This window comes from Arvicola amphibius, chromosome 1 (assembly GCF_903992535.2).
Source record: "Arvicola amphibius chromosome 1, mArvAmp1.2, whole genome shotgun sequence".
NCBI lineage: Eukaryota > Metazoa > Chordata > Mammalia > Rodentia > Cricetidae > Arvicola > Arvicola amphibius.
In genome coordinates, this window is record NC_052047.1 from 3,377,710 (window position 1) to 3,400,206 (window position 22,497).

A 22,497-nucleotide genomic window follows, 5' to 3' on the forward strand; every position below is an offset into this window, starting at 1 on the left:
CAAAACCTGTTCAAAGCTTTTAAAAGCCCGGGCAGCTCAACAGATTGGCAACATGGCAAATGGGCTGAATGAATTACACTTGGGAGCTGAGTATGGCGTTCACTTGGTAAAGTGTCTACCCGGAACGCATAGGGCTAGGTGTGCATATGGCACACGCCTGAAAATCCCAGTACTCAGAAGGTGCAGTCAATAGAGTCAGAAGTTCAAGGCCTTCCCTGGCTACGCAGTGAGTTTGAGATCAGCCTGCCCCACAAGAGACTGTCTCAATCGGCCAATGGAAAAACAAAAAGGATAACATGCCCAAATAAAATACATAAGCATGAAGTTTAAATCTCGCATAGATTATTATATTCTTTCGATCTTTAGTGGTTAAGAAAAAAAAGTAACCAATTGAACATACACACTTCCTGCTTACAAAACCCACAAAGGCTGGGAAGAGGACATTTTAATTGAAATAACACAGATTTAAATTTCTGCTTAACCAGTTTAAACATATCAAAGCGATTTTACTCAAAACATCTGTAAGTATGGCGATCTTTTTCTGTATTCTATTTTGCCCCAAGCTACCAACTAAATTGTAATAATCACGGCCATGTGTTCACAACTGGAAATGCTCATCTTACCCTATGAATGCTGGTCAGCCGGAAACTCTGCAATTAGTTTTGATCTGAGGAATTCCTGAAGAGAAATCATAAGCATATTGTTATATTTTATTGCATCCTAGGATTGCAAGATCATTTTCTACTTACATGGTTCTCAAACTCCCAACCTACCTAAACATTTTGTGAAACACATAAAAATGAAACTTTTAATTTTTTTAAATTTTTTTTTTGAGACCGGGTTTTGCTGAAGTTTTGGAGCCTGTCCTGGAATTAGCTCTGTAGACCAGGCTGACCTTGAACGCACAGAGATCCGCCTGTAGAAGGAATGCGGGGCTGTTTCCTGCCACCCAGCTAGCTTTACCCAAAATAATTACACGGAAACTGTATTCTTTTAAAACACTGCCTGGCCCATAGTTTCAGCCTCTTATTGGCTAATTCTCACATCTTCCTTTAACCCATATTTAGTAATCTGTGTAGCACCACGAGGTGTGGCTTACCAGGAGAGATCTTAACCTACGTCCATCTCGGAGAGGAGAAGCATGGAGACTCACTATGGCGACTGCCTGAAGCGTCTCCCCAACTCTTTCCCAGAATTCTGTTATGTCTACTCCGCCTACCTAATTTTCTGTTCTCTTAAAGGGCCATGGCAGTATCTTTATTAATAATGAAATTAACACATAGACACTCCTCCATCATCCGCCCGCCTCTACCTCCCGAGTGCTGGAATTAAAAGCAAGCACCACCACTACCCTACTCAAAAATGCATCTTTTAAAAAGCTTGAGGCCTGATGATGGCCTTTGACCTTTCAGCAAAGGTCAGCAGACTCTGGAGGCCGCTCACAGCAGTCACTCACAAGGCACAAGACGTAGACAGTTCTTTTTAAAAGAGAACGAAACACAGTATCTGAGGCATTGATCCTTATTTGTCTTTTATAAGTAAAAATATCTTCGTGAGAGTTTCCTCCATGGAGTTTGCTACTTTGTCGTTCCTGGCCTGCAGCGCACAAAGATGGCCGTGAAGCTCCAACGAAGCTCCAATGACATAATGTGCAGATTTCCTCCGGAACCTCACAGGCCTTTTCATGCTGTCAAGTTTCCAGGCATTATTTCTGATAAAGCATTACAAATATTTCACAGTCTTAAAAGCCACTCCCTGTTTATTACTAATAAGGCTACAGATGTCTCTGAACTAGGCTTATATGACACCCCCTCTTCCTTCTTCCCCTTTGGGAACTGAACCTAGAACCTTGTCCATGGTAAGCAAGCACTCTACCACGGAGCTACATCCTCTCCTTCACCCTTGTTCATGTGATTCTTCTGCTGAGAATTCTAAACTGAGAGCTCTGGGCCAATACAAAATGCTTAGTTTCTCATAAGTAATGTCAATCGATGCCCCACCCTCTTACAATGTTACACCACTAATTTTTCTGGTCGGCAGGCTATCGGGTGATTTTGGAATAGATTAGGGCTTATCACTGAAACCCTGTCAAAAACAAACAAAAGACACCTTCACTAACTCCACACATGAAAAAGAATCTTCCTGCCATTCCACTTTGCCTACTTCGAAAGGTAGGCTGCACAATCCACTGGGTTTATTAACTGAGTCCACTCCTCTTCTCTATTCAAACTCACCAACACCAGAGCCGTCTCTTGTCAAAGAAGCAGATGTAGAGCTCCGGGGAGGCTCTCATAATGACTACCTGTCATCTCAGGGTGAAGCCACTGCTGAATACTGAAAGCGATGTGCCTCAGTTTCTTTATCCAGGCTAAATAAATCATCCAGACTAATTTTAGAAACCGTAACCACAGTTATCCCCTTTCTTCCTCCTCAGCAGAACACAAAAGTACTGAGCTGGAAGAATGAAATGTGAAAATCCTAAATGGCAATGCTGCTCAGAATAGAATAAATCGTGCACTTTAGGCAGGATAAAACGGGGACAAAGACGGGCACAGCAATTCTGATAGCCCAGCTGCAGAGACAGGCAGCTCTGTTATCCAACTTCACCATGCTAATGAGTCACCAAACTAGCTCTGTGCATACTACTCCCGGACAGAGGCAGGACACACGTGTGTGTACTTTGAACTTGAAAACTCAGCCCCACAACAGCCTAAGAATGGACTCTGGCAGCTAGAGAGATCAGGCTGCTGAGACTTTTCCCTTCCGCATTCTAAAGGTTCCCCCACCCAGTTCAGAAAGTCCTTCTAAGGGATGTAGAAGAAAATCCTCATTCTCCCAAGTGACTGAGGATTAAGGATCAGTTTTCTGATCGAGAAACAAAAGGCCCCAAGGTTATGACTGCAGGAGGGGCGGAGTCGGGATGTTCTTTCTCTCTGCTGGTCCATAGGGATGGCAGAAACTGACAGCACACTCCTGCGCAACAGATCAAAGGGCAGCCACACAGTCCTGGAATCTTAACACAGCTGTCTTGTAGGGATAGGCGCAAGAAACTTACAAGATGAAAGATGGAGCAAAAATCAAGATAAGGGTGGGAGTCGAACCCAAGGCTTTGACCAGGCGAGTGTTCTACCACTGAGGTACATTCCCAGCCCAGAGCTTACAGTCCTATGACATCACTATGCACACTGCATTCCAGAAATGGCAGGAATCACAGCACTATACTCTGTCTTGTGCAATCTATATTTTAGGCTCTGATTATGTAAAACCAGAGTCTCACACATCTGATTTCATCACTGATTTGAAAGGCTCCAAAGCAAAGAGTTTAAAAGGGACATTTCAGCTGGGCATGGTGACACACTCCTTTAATCCCAGCACTCGGGAAGCAGAAGCAGGTAGATCTGAGCTGGAGGCCTGCCTGGTCTCCATTCCATCACCTGTCCTGCCTCGCGGTCCCGTGACACCAACTCTGTGAGCTGCACCAAACTCACTGGCTAAGTTCCTGGCTCTATTTCCCTCAAACTGCTTTATGGTACATGTTAAACTAAGATCCCAAGTCCCTTGAGGACTAATGCAGTCTCTTGTGTATCTGTGTACTAGGGATCCATCCCAGAGTATTTTCAATGGCTAGATGGAGGGGTGTTGACAGGACCCAGAAGGAAGATAAGGATATGGCTGTGACTTCCTCCTTGTCAGCTGGGATCCTGAGAGCTGACACAAGGGGAAGGGAAAAAAACCTATTCAGCTCCTGGCTACTCCTCTAAAAATGTGATGGGGTTGGAGAGATGATTCCCTGGATAAAAGCACCAATTGCATTTACAGAGGTCCCGGGTTCAATTCCCAGCACCCACATCATGATTCATAACTAGTTCTGCTCACATGTGGCATACAGCCAAAAATGCAGGTAAAACTCTCAGATATGTAAAATAAAAAATACTTTTTTTCAGATATTAGGCAAAACCGTATGAATGAATGGTCTGAAGAGGCACTGAAGTTAGTCCGCCCTATGGAGAAGGGCTCAGACAAGCCAGCGAGGCCCCATGTCTGCTCTGACAGCATGGGAGTACTTTGAGTGCCATTACTGTGTGACTGCATGACACCAGACCGTAATGGATCTCATTACCCAGTTAGGAGCCAAGAGTAGGTAGATGGCTTGGCTCTCAGATGGACATGCAAGCAGAGGCAGGCCACACATACAGTGTGTGCAGCAGAGAACAGAAGGGGCAGGCTACGGCAGAGCCCGGGGTGTTTTCATCACCCACAGCAGGTGTAGTCAACAGACGCAGAGTCCAACCCCCCAGGAAGCATGCTTGTCAAGCACCCACTGAACAGAACATTATTTCTGAAAGCAGAGCTGCCGTCAGCCTCAGCATGACTGGCTGCATTATGACGGCTGCAAGTCGTTTCGAGTCGGCGATGGACCACAGCACTCCTAAATGACCTTAGCATCTCACAAATTAGGATTGCATAATCATTCTTTCGCTTGAGGGGGTTAGGCTACAAGAAGGGAAATTCTAAGATGAAATGAGAGCGTGTGGTTATCCAAGCCTGTCACGCTACACTGTGTTTAATTCTTTGTCTTCTTCCTCCAAGACCATACCTATGGGGGGGGGGGACCAGACACTTTTCTTGTATCTCACGGCCTGCCAAACACGATTTGCTCCTAAACATTGTAATTTCACAACTCTATGAGCTAAGACCAAGCTGACAATGTTGCATGCCCATGGGATAATTTTAGTCTCTTAGAGCAAATCACCTCTGATGGGATCACTGCGAGGAAAGCTGTGTCTGCTACAACAGACTCTTGAAACAATACCAAACATCCAATGTCATGAGTTGCAATAAAGCCTAGCATTGAGTTTAAGGTAATAAAACAAAGGTTTAATGTTTGCCTATGGATAAATGGCCACAAAACACTAAAGTTACACACTTCTTTTTTTTGGTTGAGACAGGGTCTCATATAGTTCACAATGGCCTCAACCTTAATACATAGCCAAGGCTGACCCTGAACACCTCATCTTCCTGCCCCCACCTCTGAGGGTTAAGATTATAGAAGTAAATCATCTTGCTTGACGCTGAGGTGGTGGAGCTGAGGACTCAAGCCAGAGTGTCATGGATGACGGCCAAGCACCCCTACCACCTGGGCTATTATTTCTAGCCCACAAAAGGTATTTAGAATGAACCCTACTGCACAACTCCCCAATCAGAAGTCACACCACACTTTGTCCTTCTCTGGCTTTGGGAACACTGATGTTATAGTGCTGTGGAACCACATCACAGATATCTGGTGACACGCTCAGCTGCCTCCGCCTGGGAGATGTTGGACAAGGGCTGTTAGGGCTACCTGGCAGGCAAGGTAACCAGTTCCTGTGCACCTGGTCAAGAATGACATCAATGAATAAGTTACTTTTCTGTTCCTAGACAGCGGCATCTTAAAGAAGAAAGGATTTATGCTGGGCGGCGGTGGTGCACGTCTTTAATCTCAGCTCTTGGGAGGCAGAGGCAGGTGGATCTCTGTGAGTTCGAGGCCAGCCTGGTCTACAGAACTAGTTCTATGAAAAGCCAATAAATAAATAAATAAAGTTTATTTGGACTTAGGGTTCTAGGTGGCTCGGTTAAGATTCCATCGTGGTGGGGAAAGAAGCAGCAAGCATCAGGTATGGCAGCAGAATAAGATGCTGACCGCTCACATGCTCTACTGTGCAGGAAGCAGAGAGAGCCAACTCAGTGGCATAGGTGAGAACTTAAGCTCTCAAAGTCAACCCCTGTGACAAACTTTCTCTAGCAAGGCCACATACCTCCTCTGCACCACCTCCTGGGGACCAGTGTCCATGTGCTTAAGGCCATAGAGGACATATGCCATTCAAAAGCCAGAGTAAAGATCAGAGAAACTTAGGAACTTGTTCAGTCAAGTTCAAAAGCAAATGCAGAGTTCACACTAGCTCTGAGAACATCAGCTGCATGCACAACCTCTCCAAAAGCACTAGAGAGGAGTTCCACATAGAATGTGACCTCTCTCTCTCCTCTTCCCGAAATCTACAACAAGCCCTTTTGAGAAAAATAAGAGATCTTTACAACTTAGATCTCTCTGGGTGGGAAGAATAGAAGAGAGTGAATGGACAACCAGGGAGCCTGCATGGGACTGACCGAGGCCCTCTGCATATGTGTCCTGCATGGGACTGACCGAGGCCCTCTGCATATGCGTTACAGTTGCGTGGCTTGGTCTTCTGGTGGGAACAGGGGCTGTCTCCAACTGTTTTATTGGCTTTTGCGACCTTACTTCTCATACTGGACTGCTTTACCCAGCCTTAACACCCAGCCTTACTGTAACTTGATATGCCATGTTTTATTGATACTCATGGGAGACCTGCCCTTTCCTGGAGATGGAAAAGGAGGAGACTGGGGGGAGGATAGGGAAGAGGGACTGGGAGGGGAGGATGGAGGAAGGCTGTGGCCAGGAGGGATGTAAAATAAATAGATGAATACACACACACACACACACACACACACACACACACACACGGAGATGCGCATGGTATCAACGGGCCTTCAATCCCAGCATTAGGAAGGCAAAGGCGGGTGGATCTCTGTGAGTCTGAGGCCAGCCTGGTCTATCTATCTCACTCCCTCATGATAAGAGCGGAATTCCACCTGTCTACCTCATGTTAGTACTGCCTACTCATGTTATAAATGCTTGTTCATATATATGGTACAGGGTGGTTAGGGAAGATTCCTACTACTGACTTCTGGCCTTCCTGTGTATGCACACGCACATGCACCTGCACACAAATACACACACATGAATATGCATATATACATGAACACACAAAGCAGCGATAAGGATGAAATGAAGTGGTTTTTATGTGATGACAAAATAAATTTCACTGAATGGTGTATAGTATCATAATTCTTAAATATATAACAACCACCTCACACAAACATTCAATAACTAGTTTCCTGCAGAGATAAAATTTAAATTTTTTTTTTATTTAAAATGTGCACAGCCATGGAAAATGAGGTCGCTTGATAGGTCACACGCTTACTAAAACCCTGAGTTCAAGCCACAGCACAAATGGAAGAAAAAGTGTAGATTTGCATTAGTTTTGAATTGATAAAATGTCACAGATACTGCAATCAATAATTGGATGGCACAATTACAGACATGTTACTGGCCTTACGTTACCACTACAGTATCAAACTGAGAAAAGGGCAACACCGTCCCTGTGGATGGAGAAGCGAGGCATTTTTGGTCCTTTCCTGCCCTTCAGTTTCTAGCCTCCGTGTTTCCTTTAAAAGGGATTCATAGAGACCAGTTCTTCCTCCCCACTCCTACCAGGGTGGGTCAGTAATTCCTCCTCTCCCAACCAAGGCAGGTCACAGAAACCAGAGCGTTCCTTCCCTCCAAGAGAGCACATTCTGCTCCTTCAGCCAATAGCCTTTAAGATACCAGCCCACTTGGGTGTGGTCTCTTATACTGTAAAAGCAGCCAGCGGTAACCCTGCGCCCACTCTCTTGCTTCCGGCTCAGCTTCCAGCTGCTAGACTTTGTTCCTATTCGTACAGGGGACTGTTGTCTAGGACAGTGATCTGTAAGTTTCCCCCTTAAATAAATAACCCTTTTATTATTCATAATTCTGAACTGGTGTGGGACTGTTTTGTGACTTACGTCATCACTCCCCCACCAAGGTGGAGTGTAGAAATTCCCCGGATGGTCACCTTTACTCTGCAGGGCTTCTGCACTATGACCAGGAGGAAGGAACACTACATCTGACATGATAAGATCCAGCAGTGTCTTCAGTGGTTTAACCTTTGTTAACATGGTAGGAAGGTGGAAAGGGCACCTCTCGCCTTAAGACTATGTTAGCCAAAGAGAGGGAAGGCAGGGAACTTATTTGCCTCTGTCTTTTAGCTTAACAATCCTTCGTATGTTGGGGGAGCATCTTCTGGTGTCCACATCCCAGAAGAACTGTCTCAAAAGAAAGCAAAGCAAGACGAGAGAGAGAGGGAGAGAGGGAGGGAGGGAGGGAGGGAGGGAGGGAGGAGGGGGGATGGAGGGGGGAGAGAGGGAGGGAGGCTTTGTAAATAAAATCTACATGGTCCTTCCTGGCCCATGGCTCAGTGTTTCATCTAGTAAAGCAAAACAGGCAGGAGCTTCTTCATCCATCCTGACTGCCTACTAAGTAATTAAGACTGACAACTGGAGCAAGGATGCATCCCTGCTTAACACAACTCATACGGAGAAACACCTAACCGCTCCTCTAATAATGACAAGGCGGAAAACCTGCCTTTAATTGCCATTTAAATGATAATTATACAGGCAGCCTTGTTTCCTGGTAAATCTATTAAGATGCAGTTAAGATAACTTCATATCATGCATTTAAATACTGACTTTCCTCCCGAATGGCTTGATAAAGGAGCTTGATAATGGAGCAGGAACATTTGGGACAGCTGGAAGGGAGGTGGTAGAATGGTTAGGGTGGCCGTCTCACATCCTTCCCCACTGGATGGATCTCTAGTAAGCGAAGTGTCAACTGTCAACCTATAAAACAGACTACTGCTGCTTATATTACATAAAGATGGCTTTTTACCTACTGGAACCGACTTCACGGTTAAGTAAGGCAGCCATCACTCAAATGCTTGCGGCAGGAACAGACACGCAGCAACACGCAGCGTAGTCATTTATTAGCACAACAGCAGGTTTTGTAACAAACCCATCTTTTAAAAGGTTGGCTTCACGTAGTGTCCTGCAAACACATCTGCCTTGGCACTGGGGCACTTCTCCAGCTAAGTTAGATACTCCCACGACAGACTTGCGATATGACCCTAGTCATCCAAAACTGAGAACTATAAATACCTTTTCTCAACTATTTACTATATGGACCAGGGGATATGAGCTGTTGTGAGGCAGAAGCAGACGCAATAAACGGTGCTGTAATGCTTAACTTAACTGGTCCAAGTCACTTAATGCCCATCTTAACAGCCAACATTCTTGATGCTGCAAGCCAGATGTGGTTGGTGTCATTCAGGCAAACAGAGCACATTCAAGGTCATCAAGAAAAAAAAAAAACAACCAAACAAACCAGCAACACTATCATCATGGTCTGGGGCAATCGCTCAGTTGGCAAAATGCATGAGGAGCACCCAGGTTCAGACAGCTAGCACACACCTAAAATCCGGTGTCATGCAGCAGAGACAGGAGGCTGCCTGGGACTTGATGGCTACCCAGGCTCACCAATTGCTAAGCTCTGGGTTCAATTAGAATCCCTTATCTCAAAAAATATGATGCTAATGGAGAAAGATAGCTGACATTGGACTCTGACCTCCAACGCATACCCCTGACACACATGAAAGCACCTCATCACTAGGCAGGCTTGTGCACTGGATTTTACACTTGCAAATGGCTACAGTAAGCTTTACATTTTGTACGTTTTTACCAAAAAATAGTCATGCAGAATAAGAAAACAAGAATTGCAGTTAACACAAAAGGATTACACAAATCAAATATAATCAGCCTCAATGTTCCAGAATACATAACATGTGAAATACTACTTCAAATACACCAAACTTGCTTTATCTATGGTGTATATGTTCTATAATAAACAGTGAATTTTTCAATCAGTTTATTCATAACCTTTAGTTAGAATTTGGTTAAGCGAGATAATGTGATTCCACAATGTATACAGAAGACACTTAAGATTTCTTTTCTTACTTTAAGTGTATGGGTGTTTTGCCTACATGTCTGCCTGCCCACCATGTGCACAGGCTAGCGCCTGTGGAGGTCTAAAGTGAGCAGCACCAAATCCCCTAGGACTAGAGTCACACATGGTTGTGAGCCACCAAAGGGGAGCTTGGAACTGAACTGGGTCCTCTGAAAGAGCAGCCAGTGTTCTTAAGCGCTGAGCTGTCTCTCCAGTCCTGCTTTGGTCCTGAATGGCCAAGCCCATGTCAATACTGGACTTCTAATGTGCCACGCTGACAGCCAGTGTCAGGGGACTGCAACAAGGCAAGCAGACGATACCTTTTTAACTCTGCCGCTCACACTTTATTGGTGGGATCTGCTTCCTAGACAGACGGGACTCCCCTGAATAGGTCCTCTGGGCCACTCAGACCTCCTGACCAGATAGGCTATGGCTGCCTTGACACATACTATGAGGGGTAGAATCAGAATTTTAATACCTGCTTGTTTCCAGAGTCTCCAATTACATGCCCCTTTCCGGCAAGTTATACAGCCATTTCTGGGTAACACAGAAAGGTCACACACCCCTGCCTGGTACATTTTGGAGCCCCCTAAAAGCAAAAGCAGATGGGCTCGATTTTTACTTATAATTTTCCATATTTTTTTATCCCCAGGTCCTTGGGGCCAACTATCGACTGTTGGCTTCCTTCCCATGCCTGGTCCCTCACTGAGGCTAGCTCCGATGGCGGCGGTGTGGAACGAGTGTACTGGAGCACATCCCAGGACCGCCTCCATTGCCATCCGCATCCGCTCCACTCTGGTCCCTCCGTCTTCAGCTTCCGCGTCTGTCGTTGGCCTCAGAGCTGATATAAAAGGTAACTCTGAGATCACTCCAGTGGCAAATGTAAACGGATCTCCTGCGTGACCTGCCAGCTCTGGCTGGCGACAATGGATGGAAGCAACACAACTCTCCGGCCACAGCTTTATTTACATAGTTTGGTTCCAAGGAAACAAAACAACAAATGTTGCCACTGACACCATGTAACATTTAAGCCCTCCTACAAAGCGGAAAGGAACCTTTGAAAAAGGCCCGGAGGCCCAAGATTCCCAGCAGAAGAGAAGAAAGTTCAGTATGGTAAAATAGGAGCCTGAGTAAAGTTCTTTGTTAGATCTACCTTGAAAGTTCCTTGAGAGATCGACCTTGTAATGGAAATGTGGGTGGACAGCAGACCAAGAGAAGGAACACCCACGACGCTCAGCTGCAAGTCCAGCTTGCTTGCCTCCTGAATGAGACAAGACATTTCACCACAGTGCCCTGAGCCAACACACTGATTTCATCTCCTCTTCTCCCAGGAAGAAAGGGTGGGAAGTGAAACATTGGGCAAGAGCCCCAAGAGGGAAACAGGTCACTTTTGAGAAAGAGCAAACTCAATGTCCACTTTTTGTGGTTGAGTCAGTACCTCATGTTTCCAATTTGGTGAGCAGGGCATTTAGGGGCCAAAACTCTTCCACTGGCAGGGTGAAAATGCTTGGTGTATGTTTACAGCAAACACGATACCCTTCCTCTATCAATGGCAACAATCCAGCTCTACTCTACTCTACCAGCCCAGTTAGCAACTCCTCCCATAGTTTAAGGGCTCTGCTTCCAGCCATTCTTCTGACAGTATCCCTGCTACCCAGGTACATAGTTGCCTTGTCTGACCCCTTCTCAAGTTCAATAATTCTGTAACATGATTCCCAGAACTCAGGACAATTAAGTTACTAATATTACTTCATTAAAGAGAAGAAAGCACGGGAGTAGGCAAAGTACTGTGTGTGTGTGTGTGTGTGTTGTGCATGAGTATGAGTGTGTGTGAGTGTGCGTGTACATGAGTATGAGTGTGTGTGTGCATGAGTATGAGTGTGTGAGTGTGTGCATGAGTGTGTGTATGAATGAGTATGAGTGTGTGAGTGTGTGCATGAGTATGTGTGTGAGTGTGTGCATGAGTGTGTGTATGAATGAGTATGAGTGTGTGTGTGAGTGTGTGCATGAGTATGAGTGTGTGCATGAGTATGAGTGTGTGTGTGTGCATGAGTATGAGTGTGTACATGAGTATGAGTGTGTGTGAGTGTGCGTGTTCATGAGTATGAGTGTGTGTGAGTGTGTGTGTGTGTGCATGAATATGAGTGTGTATGTGTGTGTGTGAAACTGGGACCATGACCACAGATGCAGCACAGGCTAATTAGCAAGAGGGCTAATACTTATTAAAAACGGCTGCCCCTTGAAACAGCACCAACAAGCTCTCTCAGGTCAAATTCACCTTCAGATATTAAACATTAAGTCCCCATGCCTGAGTCAACAATTTACAAAGGTATTCCTTCCCTCTTTGGCACTCTGACCCGATCTGATGACCACAGGCTCTGATGACCACAGGCTCTCATAGCTCTCTGCCCCTTCCTCTCATAGTCCCTATTATCCTCTAAGTAGTCACTCCATTAACGGATCTCTCCTCCCACTAGCAATAAGCTCTGAGGTCTGGTCAGTATATATTATGCTGATTAATGTATCCCAGGTTTACCATGCAGAAGCAGCTATTGCATATTAATGTGCAGATAAAGGGTTAAAATTAGACTCCTGACTGGAACAGAAACCACAACTGTCTTTCCATCATCTCTCCTTCAATTTACTCAATTCCACATGAGAGCCAACCCTGCCTGCAGCGACTAAAGACTCGCTGGACGGCCCATCAGCAGGGAAGGGGGTGGGCGGGCAGGTGGCTCAGCACCATCAGAAAGATCTGGGGTGCGTGGGAGCACATGGAAGCTTCTCACAAATCCACACAGGACCAGGGGAATCACAAGGTTCAGCTTCAGCCTTCTGCACCAGAGCTCCACAGGACCCTGAGACTTCACCAGGGAGGAAGCCATGTTTTCTCTGGGGATTTTAGCTTACGAGACAGAAGTCACATTCTGCATTTGGAAGATGAATATGTCTTTTAAAGGAGAGTGGGCTTTCTCATGGTCTGGTGCACACTCAGCTAGACTTCCCAGGTCTGCTGAAGTTTCTCCTACGTACAGCGCACAAGTCTCTGCTGAGGTGGCCTTCTTCCAGCCAAACTCAAAAGGTGTGAAGGCTGTGCTGAGAAGGTGAAAGCTTTCTTCCCTGCATCCTTCATAAAAAATACCTTTCCTATTTATACTCCACAGTGCCACGTGTCTTTATCGTCGAGTGTTAGCCGTTCAGGAACGCCCCCACAGAGCACTGCTAGCTGGAAGACGGGCAAGTAGAAATAAGGAGCGTCTTATCTGCCATCAACGTGTCACGCCCCAAAACTGGCCAAGAGAAACTGAAAGAACGCCACATCTCACATAGACTCTGACCCTGTGTGAGGGGGGATGGGGTGGCTTAAGCTAAAACCTGGCCTTCAGGAGCGTGTGCTTTGATGAAAGAAGACATAAATCTGAGAAAGTGAAGAATTGGGATGCAAATGTTGTACGTCCCTCAAGTAAGGGAATAATGATCACTGTAAGGTATAGAGCTGGGGAGGAAGGAGTGAGGAACAGAAGTAGGGAATCAAAAGTAGGGCACACCACGAAGGACTGGGATCACACCATGAGGAAGTGGGGCACACCAAGGACTGGGGGCACACCACAAAGGTTGGGGGCACAACACAAAGGACTGGGAGACACAGCATGAAGAACTGGGGAACACATCATGAATGACCCTGATGTGGGATTCTCTTCTGTATATGTGTTGCTTTTATTGGTTAATAAAGAAGCTACTTGGGTCTATGATAGGGCAGAACAGAGTTAGTTGTGGAAAACTAAACTGAATACTGGGAGAAGAAGGTGGAGTCAGGGAGACACCACACAGCTGCCAAAGGAGAAAGATGCAAGCTGCCAGCTGGAACCTTGCTGGTAGACCACGGGCCTCATGGTAAAATATACAGTAATAGAAATTGGTTAATGTAAGATGTAAGAGCTATCTACTTTATATAGAAGTATATATATACTTAAGCTATTGGCCAAGTGGTATTGTAAATAATAGTTTCTGTGTGCTTACTGCAGGACCGGGCAGGACAGAAACCTCTGCCAATACTACCCAAACAAAATCAGAGTAGAAAGTCAAAGTGAGCTCAGGGGTTAACAGATCGGGTGCACTGGAATTCTTCAGACAGACATGACAAAGATACTGGAAAAGAGATTAGGGTCAAATATTAAAGTCTCAAACATCAAGATAATAAATTTTCAGAATGAAATCCAAGCCCCACGCCTAACAGATATCTGAGTAATTATTGTTTTGGGGAAGCAGAAATAACTTTGGGAATTAACAAAGATTTTCACAAGAAGAAAAGAATTTAGACTGGATCTTACATGCAATAAGATGTCATTGAGCAATAGAACACCAGGAAACTATCTCAGAGAACATATTACATTTCAGAGATATTAATTTGATAGCAGGAAGTCTAATTTACATTAGAATGTATATCTGATAACCTCAAGAAGTAAAACATAAATGGGCTTCACAATTATAATTCCAAGTAGAAAAATTACAAAATGCTATAAAAAAATCAAATTTCCAGATTAGCTTGGCATATGATGCAACTAGATAAAGCAATTAGATTCTGAGGAAGCAGGATTTTCTTGAAAGTCTTAACTGGCTTTTTTTTTTCAAAGAGAAATAAATTCAGTAAGTGGTATTTTAGACTTGAAGGTACCTGATACTTCAGTAGATTAAATATTTTACCATACTCTTTAGAACAAATAGTCAAATACTTCACACAGCATTTTAACATGCATGAACAGTCATGTAAACACATACACACACAAAGGACAACAGATTTAGGATGCCATGTAAGCTGTATAATATCACGATCAAATCACAGTGACTCTAACGATGGACCAGACCTTCCTTTGTTTCACACTGGTGCCTAATCACACACTGTAGAAGGATGACTTCACCACAAGGGACTGGCTCTGTCAGAAAAAGAACCCACCAGGCAAACATGAAGATCTGAATTCATGCTCATCAGCATCCACATTTAAAACAAAAGTCACAGAGTGAGTGGTCTGAATCCCACGGCTGGGACGGTGGACACGGGAGGGTCCTTGGGGCTTTTTGGTCTGTCAGTATAGCCAACCAGTGAGTTCTAGGCTCAGTAAAGGGGCTTATCTCAAAAGTAAGGTAGGGAGCAAGTGAAGAAAACAGCAGACATTGACTTCTGTAGACGTGCGTACACAGACACACTCACACACATGCGCACTCATACACACGTGTGCGCACACACATGGAGCTTGAACAACTGACTTACCAGTTTAAGCATTGGGAAATTTCATTCTGTAAAAGCCACCGAATGGGGAAGAAGGACCATCAAGGGAGGGGTCACAGAAGAACAGGGCACCATGGGAAGGGAGTGAACGAGAACCTATAATAGCGAACATATGTATGACAACGCTATAATAAACCCTTTACTTTATATGCAAAAAAGAATGACAGTATGAAATGACTAAATCTAAATCGAACTAAATTTGTCTCTCCACTTGGCAGCAATGTTTTTCTCTCCTAACCATGTTACTTAAATATTTCCCAGGAACAGGCTGAGTGGGCAAAGCAGGAAGTGAAACCAAGTATGATCACCGTGAGAGCTGAGGGCAACGAAAGACACTTTGGAATTAGTTGGAGTGCTATCAACATTTCGTTTAAAAGTCTATTCCCCTGGCAACATCGATATAATCAGAGCCACGCTAAGAGGGATCTCGAGAGATAAGTCTTCAATTTGTTGTCCGGCAACTGGTGTAGTCTTTGATGCAAATGCACTTTCCTGCAGTGGGGCTGGCCCACGTGAAATCGGAATGACTTGTCCTGCCCTGCTGAGCAGAGAGCAGGGTGAAGCTCTGCTTTCCACTCCAGTAAATGTACTCAGAAAAACAATTCATAATGACCCACTTTGGGGAAAACGTGGCTTTTGCTTCTCAGATAACAGATCCTATTCCTCTGAGTTATTCTGGGATCTATTCTACTGTAAAGTCTGAACTCCTATGCAGTCACACGGGCACAATAAGAACTAAAGTGCGATGATTCCGTTGTGCAAGGTGTTGCTAAACAAAGCTCGCGGCCGGCTCTCTTGACACGCATACTATAAAGCTCCATCATGTCTTGGGTTCTGCAATCAGGTTTCGTGTCCTAAGAGATTGGGTGTGGAAGAGGGCCTAGAAAAACCGAAGGAATTCTCACCCGTTGATTTATTTTCTTCTGGCTTTAAGCAGGGCTGAGTAAGTCTAAATACAAGACGTGCAACACTGAACATTTCTTAACCTAAGTAAGTTAGAGCCTCAATAACTCCAGCCTTAGCCCCTGCAGTCACGGCAAAAAAGCAAAGGAAACATGAATACCCTGCCCATGAAGCAAGCCTACTGCTGTTACAAGTATGAAAAAAATCTAAGAAGGAAGTCTGAGTAAAATAAGCAGTGGCTAACAGATCAATCTGAGTGTCCATGTACATGAGCACACACATGGGAAACGTGCAAACCCCACGGCTAGTGAGTGTTCGGTAAACACCTGATGGCCTATTCTGCCGGGGCACGGCCACCGAACCTGTTCTTCTGCTGCTATGTTAGAAGAGACGGACAAGCTGGAGTAAAGCTGTAATTGAAATGAAATCTAAAGACTCGTGGATAAAGCAGGGTTGTGGTATGTGAGAGGGCTCAGTGTGTAAAGGGGCTTGCTGCCAAGCCTGACAGCCTGAGTTCAAGCCCTGGGTCCCACATGATAGAAGGAGAAAAACAACTCCTGAAAGTCACCGTCTACCCCCACGTGTACCAAAGCACATACCTACACACACATATGCAACGCGTGCGTGCATGCACACACACATGCACACACACACACACACACACACACACACACACACGCAGACACACCTTTTTAGAGCAGCAGACCAGCCCATTAGGCTACCTTTCCTCTAGGTACCCTCTCCCATCTCTGTTGCCCCTCCTCCCATCAGACATTACACTTTTAGAGTTGTTTTGTTTCCATTCTGTTGACGGGAGAATTGGTTGGTGTTTGCTGAATTACAGGCTGAAAGGGAAAAAGGAAGCAAATTGGTCTTTTGTCTCCCCTTATGACACACGAAAAGGTCAGGGAAGAAGGTCAGAAACAAGTGAGAAAGGGAAAGAGATGAGGACCCGCGACTAACTCTGCCCACAAAATTCTATGTCCGGGGAGCACTGCTTTCTTGAGTGGTTATGTAAACCATGCCCTTGACTTGAAGGAAAATGTGCAGTTTCAGCCGGAGATCGGTGGTAGATGCCTGACAAGCTTAAGGTCCTGAGTTTGATCCCCAACCATGAAGGAAGAAGATGATAAGAAAGACGCGTGGCTGGGGAAGAAGATGATCCTACTCCAACGCCAAGCACTGAATACAGATTTGTACTGGGTCTCATGTGGCTCACCTGGCCTGATGCTCCTGATTCTCAGAAGGTCGCCAAAGCTGACCTTGAATTTCTGACCCTCCTGACACCATCTCCCTCCCAAGAGTTGGGATTACAGATTTAAGTGACCATGTCAAATTCGAAGCATGGTGTTTTTTCAACCATGGGAGCTTCTCCTGAAGCTACTGGAGTCCTAGTAGATAATGGGCTTCCTGTCTTTAGGCATACACAGGGGCTGGAGGGGAAGAATGAGGGGGCGCGGTCCTGAGCAAGGAAAGGTGTTCAAGGTCAGCATCTCTGTGAAGATGTAGTGAGGACATTTGGGGCTTCAGACTCCCAAATAAAGCCCATGATTGACTTGACTTGGAAAAGATAATCCTAGATTCTGAAGGAATGAAGCAATATTTTAAGTAATGTTGAAAGCATGAGAAATACGTTGGTCAGAGGTGAAGTGAGGGGAGCAAGGGGGCCAGGGAACCCTACAGGGACAACTGAACTGACAGGGTATGAGGGTCCGGAGCACAGAATGTGTGAGAAAGAACAGGAATGATGGGCTTAGGAGGAACAAGCAGCTGGGAATGGCTATCAGTAGGAGTCTCTGAGTAGCCAGCTCTTTCATGTCAGATTAAGAGTAGTTAACCTAACTGAGGGTTTGGCATACTTAGCCTTTAGCTTAGAGAATGTTGCTGTCAAGAGGGACACGCACGCAGAAAGGCATAGACTGGGAGTGGTCCACAGGATAACTAAGAAAGGACGAGAAGAGGGGATTACAGTGAACCTGCTATCCACACTTTTACACGTTTTCCACAAGTTGTTCCCCGGTGGGAACGGATTCTGCAGTCTTGACGTCAGACAAGCCACTAATGGGAGTCAGGACGCAGAGACAAATGACAAGCCTGATTTACAGGGCCACAGGGCCACAGGGCCACAGGGCCAGAAGTGGAGGAGAGAGAGCTTGCATGAGCTGTGAAAGGCCAAGTGTGCACAGCTTGTGGACTTTCAAGAGACAGAGGATCAACAGGCAGACAGAAAAGTCAAACAGAGCCCAGGGCGGGTGTGTGTGTGTGTGTGTGTGTGTGTGTGTGTGTGTGTGTCTGTGCGTGCATGCGTGTGTGCATTTGTTAGGCTGTTCATTTCTACTAAAGGCTCTGTGATGTGGGATATAAAATTCTGAACTTGGTAATATGGAAAAAGTACATTACAAAAACAAAACAAAAACAAATGTAGCCCCTCCACAAAGCAATCCATTTACAAGGCTGCTCTCTAGAGAATCCCATTTAAAGACAGGAAAACTTAATTTATGACAGCTTAGTAGAATAAGGCATAAACCTGGCTTATTGCTTATATAGAGTTGGGGAAATAGATACAGGGAAATCATGGGCTCCAGGATAGCCTGGGTTACATGGTAAGACCTTGTCTGAATGAACAAACAACTCCCACAACTCCAAACATATGTTATAGGATGCGCGTGCGCGCGCGCGCGCGCACACACACACACACAGACAGAAACAGAGAGAGGGAAAGAGAGAGAGAGACTGCTCTTCCAAGCACCTCTAAGAAAATCATCTACTTGCATTTGGTGCCCGGCTGGAGGCAAACAGGATGACTGGAAGTAATCAAGACTCATTTCTGAAAGACTCCCAGCACCTGGACCACTGCAGGTGCTTGTCGCCTTCCTGATTATGAACTGCCATCAAAGCCTGCAAGGCTTTTCTTTCCATTTTTCTTCAGAGTATATATAAAAACAAACCTGGCTTCTCTCAAAGCACACGGACTAACTTGTGTTCTAAACTACTGGTCACAGAACCAGTGAGCATAGTCAGTTCATCAACATCAGGAGTAACAAGAATTTTAGAAGCAGTGTTCTCTTTTTTTTTTTTTTTTATGAGCATCAATACCCTTTCTTTGGTAGCTCTGAGTTGGAGACTGTATCCTTGGGCAGCACAGTTTAGAAGTGCTTGTTTTCTCTTGCTGCACAGAGTTTGTCTGTGATTTGTACACTGATGCTTACTTATTCTGTCTCCATCTGCTAGGGGCTGTGCCCCAGGAGCATGGGTTCTCTGTGGAAATCACTGTGTTTCCCACCAAGCCCAGACAATACTTGGTAGAATAAATCAGTCCACTTTAAGAGCCGATCACGTGTTTTCTTTAGCAATCATGCCACATTCTCCAAGACTCAACTTAATTTGGAGCTATGACTTCTATCTATCTGCCCTAAAGAAACTCCTCTGGGAGCTAGTCAAGGCTCCCAGGGTCTCCAGGTGCCTTCCCTGCCCACCTGTCTGAGGGAGCCCTTGTTGAGGCTCCTCACCTGCTGTCCTAATCTGGTTTCTGGTTTCCCCCTCTCACTTCCTGTTGGTAGCAAGTGCTCTAGTTCACATTTCCTTTCGGTATTTTGACCCCAGGTACCTGAGTTTAACATCTGTTGTTTTCACTGTTTGAGACTTTTGTTTTGATGATTAACCCGGCCAATGATCTAAGCTCATCTTTCTCCAGCTGCGTAACAACATTTAGGAGAATTGTAGCCGACTTTTCCCATCAAGGCCATTGTTCTTTAGCTCCACCACTAAGCCCAACCACCACCCTGGTTGATGAGATAATCATAATGAGCAACTCAGTGTAATCCTTTTCTGGACAACTAGATTAAGTTGGTATGAACTATTACATAATCAAATCCAGGAAGAAACTATTACATTCCAAACTCACTGAGAATGACATGAAAACTCTAACCTTACAAAGAGATGCCTTTTATTTAAATGACTGATGTTAGAACTTAGATGTTAGAAACTATTGTGATGCTTGCTTTATGAAATGCAGACAGCACAAAACGCAGGCTGCAACTTTTTAAGCCATTACAAGATGATTATTTTAATTCACAGGCCAGTAATTCCAAACACATCTAGAATCTGAGTAAGGTAGAACTCAGGGTGGTGCAGAAGACTGAGCACCACCTTAGCCTCTCCTTTCATGAGTGATGACTCAAGCCAGCTAGACCGAAAATAAAATGTGAAGGGCATACAGCTGGCACACAGCTGTAAGCTGCCTACCAAGCGATAACGCGATCCACTTCCCCTATTTGTGCGAATGACTGAGCAAGGTTGCAATCCAGCGAGAGCATCTCTCCTCTGCAGCCTGAGGCTGTCCGTGTCCTGGGGACACTTCTACTGGGTTCCTCTGCTTGCACCATGAACTGCACAGAGACTTCTCGATCTTACTTAAGGGGTGTAAAGCCCATGGGTCTACCCCTGCTCCTGGGGTTTATCTTAAGAACAGTTTCTGGCTAGCCAACTAAAACATCGTTTGTTTCTGTGCTCCCTCTGCCTCCCTTGGTGGTTAGCTATAAGGCCATTGTTTACTCCACTTTGGGCTTGGTAATTTCCCACCTGCGGGAGGGGGTATTCAATTGTGCAGCAGCTAGGTGTATAGGATTTTCCTAAGCTTGAACATTTGGCTGAACTCCTTTCAAATGACCCAGGTCTCTTGTGTGTTCTTTCAATCTCCAGGACCTTGCTCAGCTCTCGCTCATGTATGGTACAGTGGCACAAGAACTATGCCAAGAAAGTAACACAGGCATTACAAAAAAAGCGCTGATCTTTAAAGTCAATGATCTTTAAAAGTCAAACTATGAACCGCATAAAAATTAAGGCTCCAAAACTTGAGAAGACTTTTGCTAAAGGCACTTCACTGGCAAGACTTAAGGGCCAGACAAGCGCAGGCCCAGAGTTCTGTGCCTGACCACAAAGTAAATAAAGGCAGCTTGTTCGCTTTCAGTGTATGTAGCACACCTTAATTCACATTTTAACCTTTGATTACAGGAAATTCCAACCACACACAAAAGCAGAGTGAGCCCACACCAGAGCCCACGTGCCCAACAACCACAACAACCCCCTCTCTGGGTCATCTGAATGACACTCTGGACACAGTTTATATCTCATTTCAATGTACCTTCGGTAGACTCCTAAAAATATAACCAAAATACCATAAACACACCCATTGGCTTGCTATAGATATTTAACTACTATTCTGAAACAAACAAAAGACCCACATGGTGTAAAACATTCCCACCAAGGCTAACTTCAAACCACCAAGGAGAGTGCAGTTACAATGGACATACGGATAAATGTGTCAACCTTATATGATACTTCAAAACTCTGCAGGAACACTGGGCATAAGATCGTGAGCGTGTGTGTGCACGTGTAGGACACATGTATCTGTTCATGCGTGTCTGCCTATGTGTGCACATGCATCTCATGGAGGCAAGAGGTCTGTGTCAGATGTCATCACTTCCACCTTAGACAAGCTCTCCCACTCAACCTGGAGCTTGCTCACTCATCCGGAACAGCAGCCAGTAAGGCCCTTGGATCCTGTCTCCACCTCCCTGGCGCCGGGATCTGATAATGCTAAAACTTGACCGAGTTATGTCCTCAGCCCCAGACACAAAGACTCTCGAGAGCATAGGGAGCTGTAAATTACCATAAAACTCAAAAGTGATGGATGTGTACTACTCTTAACACTTCATAAACTTTTATAACTTAGTTTTCCTAAGTTTTATTTTATGTGTATGGGTGTTTTTGCCTGCATATATGCCTGTGCACCGTGTGCCCAAGGTCAGAAGGCGGCAGTGGATCCCTTGGAACTGGAGTTATGAATGGTTGTGAACCTCCATGTGTGTGCTGAGAAATGAATCTGGGTCCTTGGGAAGATCAATAAGCGTCCTTAACCACTGAGCCATTTCTCCAGTCCTATAGCAGTTTTTTTTTTTAATGACTGTTTAACAACTGACTTGCAAAATTCCTAAAACTTGGGAAATAATTTTTAAAGTTGGTGCATGTTAGCATCAACACACCCGACTCATGCTGAAGTAACTGGTAATTCTTATCTAGATTCCTCTGTTGTCTCTGTACTCTCCACATCTCTGTGGGGGAGGATTTAAGCTTTGGAAAGCTGCACCAAGGTTAGGTGTCCAGCCTGGCTGGGTGGTGCTTCCTGTTACAACAGCCTGCTCTTTCACGCTTCTGGGGGTGAAATGAGATGCCCTCAAGAATGTTCACCTTCCTATCACCAGGGAATCACAACTATGCTTTAATCTTTTGTTGTCCACTCTCAAGTCTCCAAGAGAAAGTGGTTGCAAAGGGGCGGGAACAGGGAGTTGGAAGGGAAAAATATATCCATCCTGAGCACATGAGAGGAAGCCGTTAGTGGATTTGAAGCTGAAGACGAGAGGCTGTGGTGTGAGTTTGCAAGAATCATTCACTGTGCTTGCCGTTCAGAGCCCACCCCCACGCATCAGGTGCAGCGGACCAAGGAGGTGGCAAAGCCCGAGTGACCTCCAGCCTGGATGAGGTCACATGACCCCACCTTGAGCTGACTACGTCCAAGCAAACTTCCAAGGTCCAACCAAGCAATCTCTTTATT

At 45.2% G+C, this 22,497-nt stretch overlaps 1 protein-coding gene across 4 annotated transcripts in view; it reads right to left on the bottom strand.

Moving 5' to 3' along the window:
- The window catches only part of Lrrc8b (leucine rich repeat containing 8 VRAC subunit B), a 66,052-nt gene that overhangs the window by 22,565 nt on the left and 20,990 nt on the right, over window positions 1-22,497 (bottom strand). For 3 of the 4 annotated variants that reach the window (XR_005283458.1, XR_005283459.1, XM_038313477.1), the window contains exon 2: window positions 624-678. The gene's annotated coding sequence lies outside the window, so the exon portion shown is untranslated. Of the gene's footprint in view, window positions 1-623; window positions 679-14,963; window positions 15,059-22,497 lie in introns of those variants that run through there. The other variant, XM_038313484.1, reaches the window with a different exon arrangement.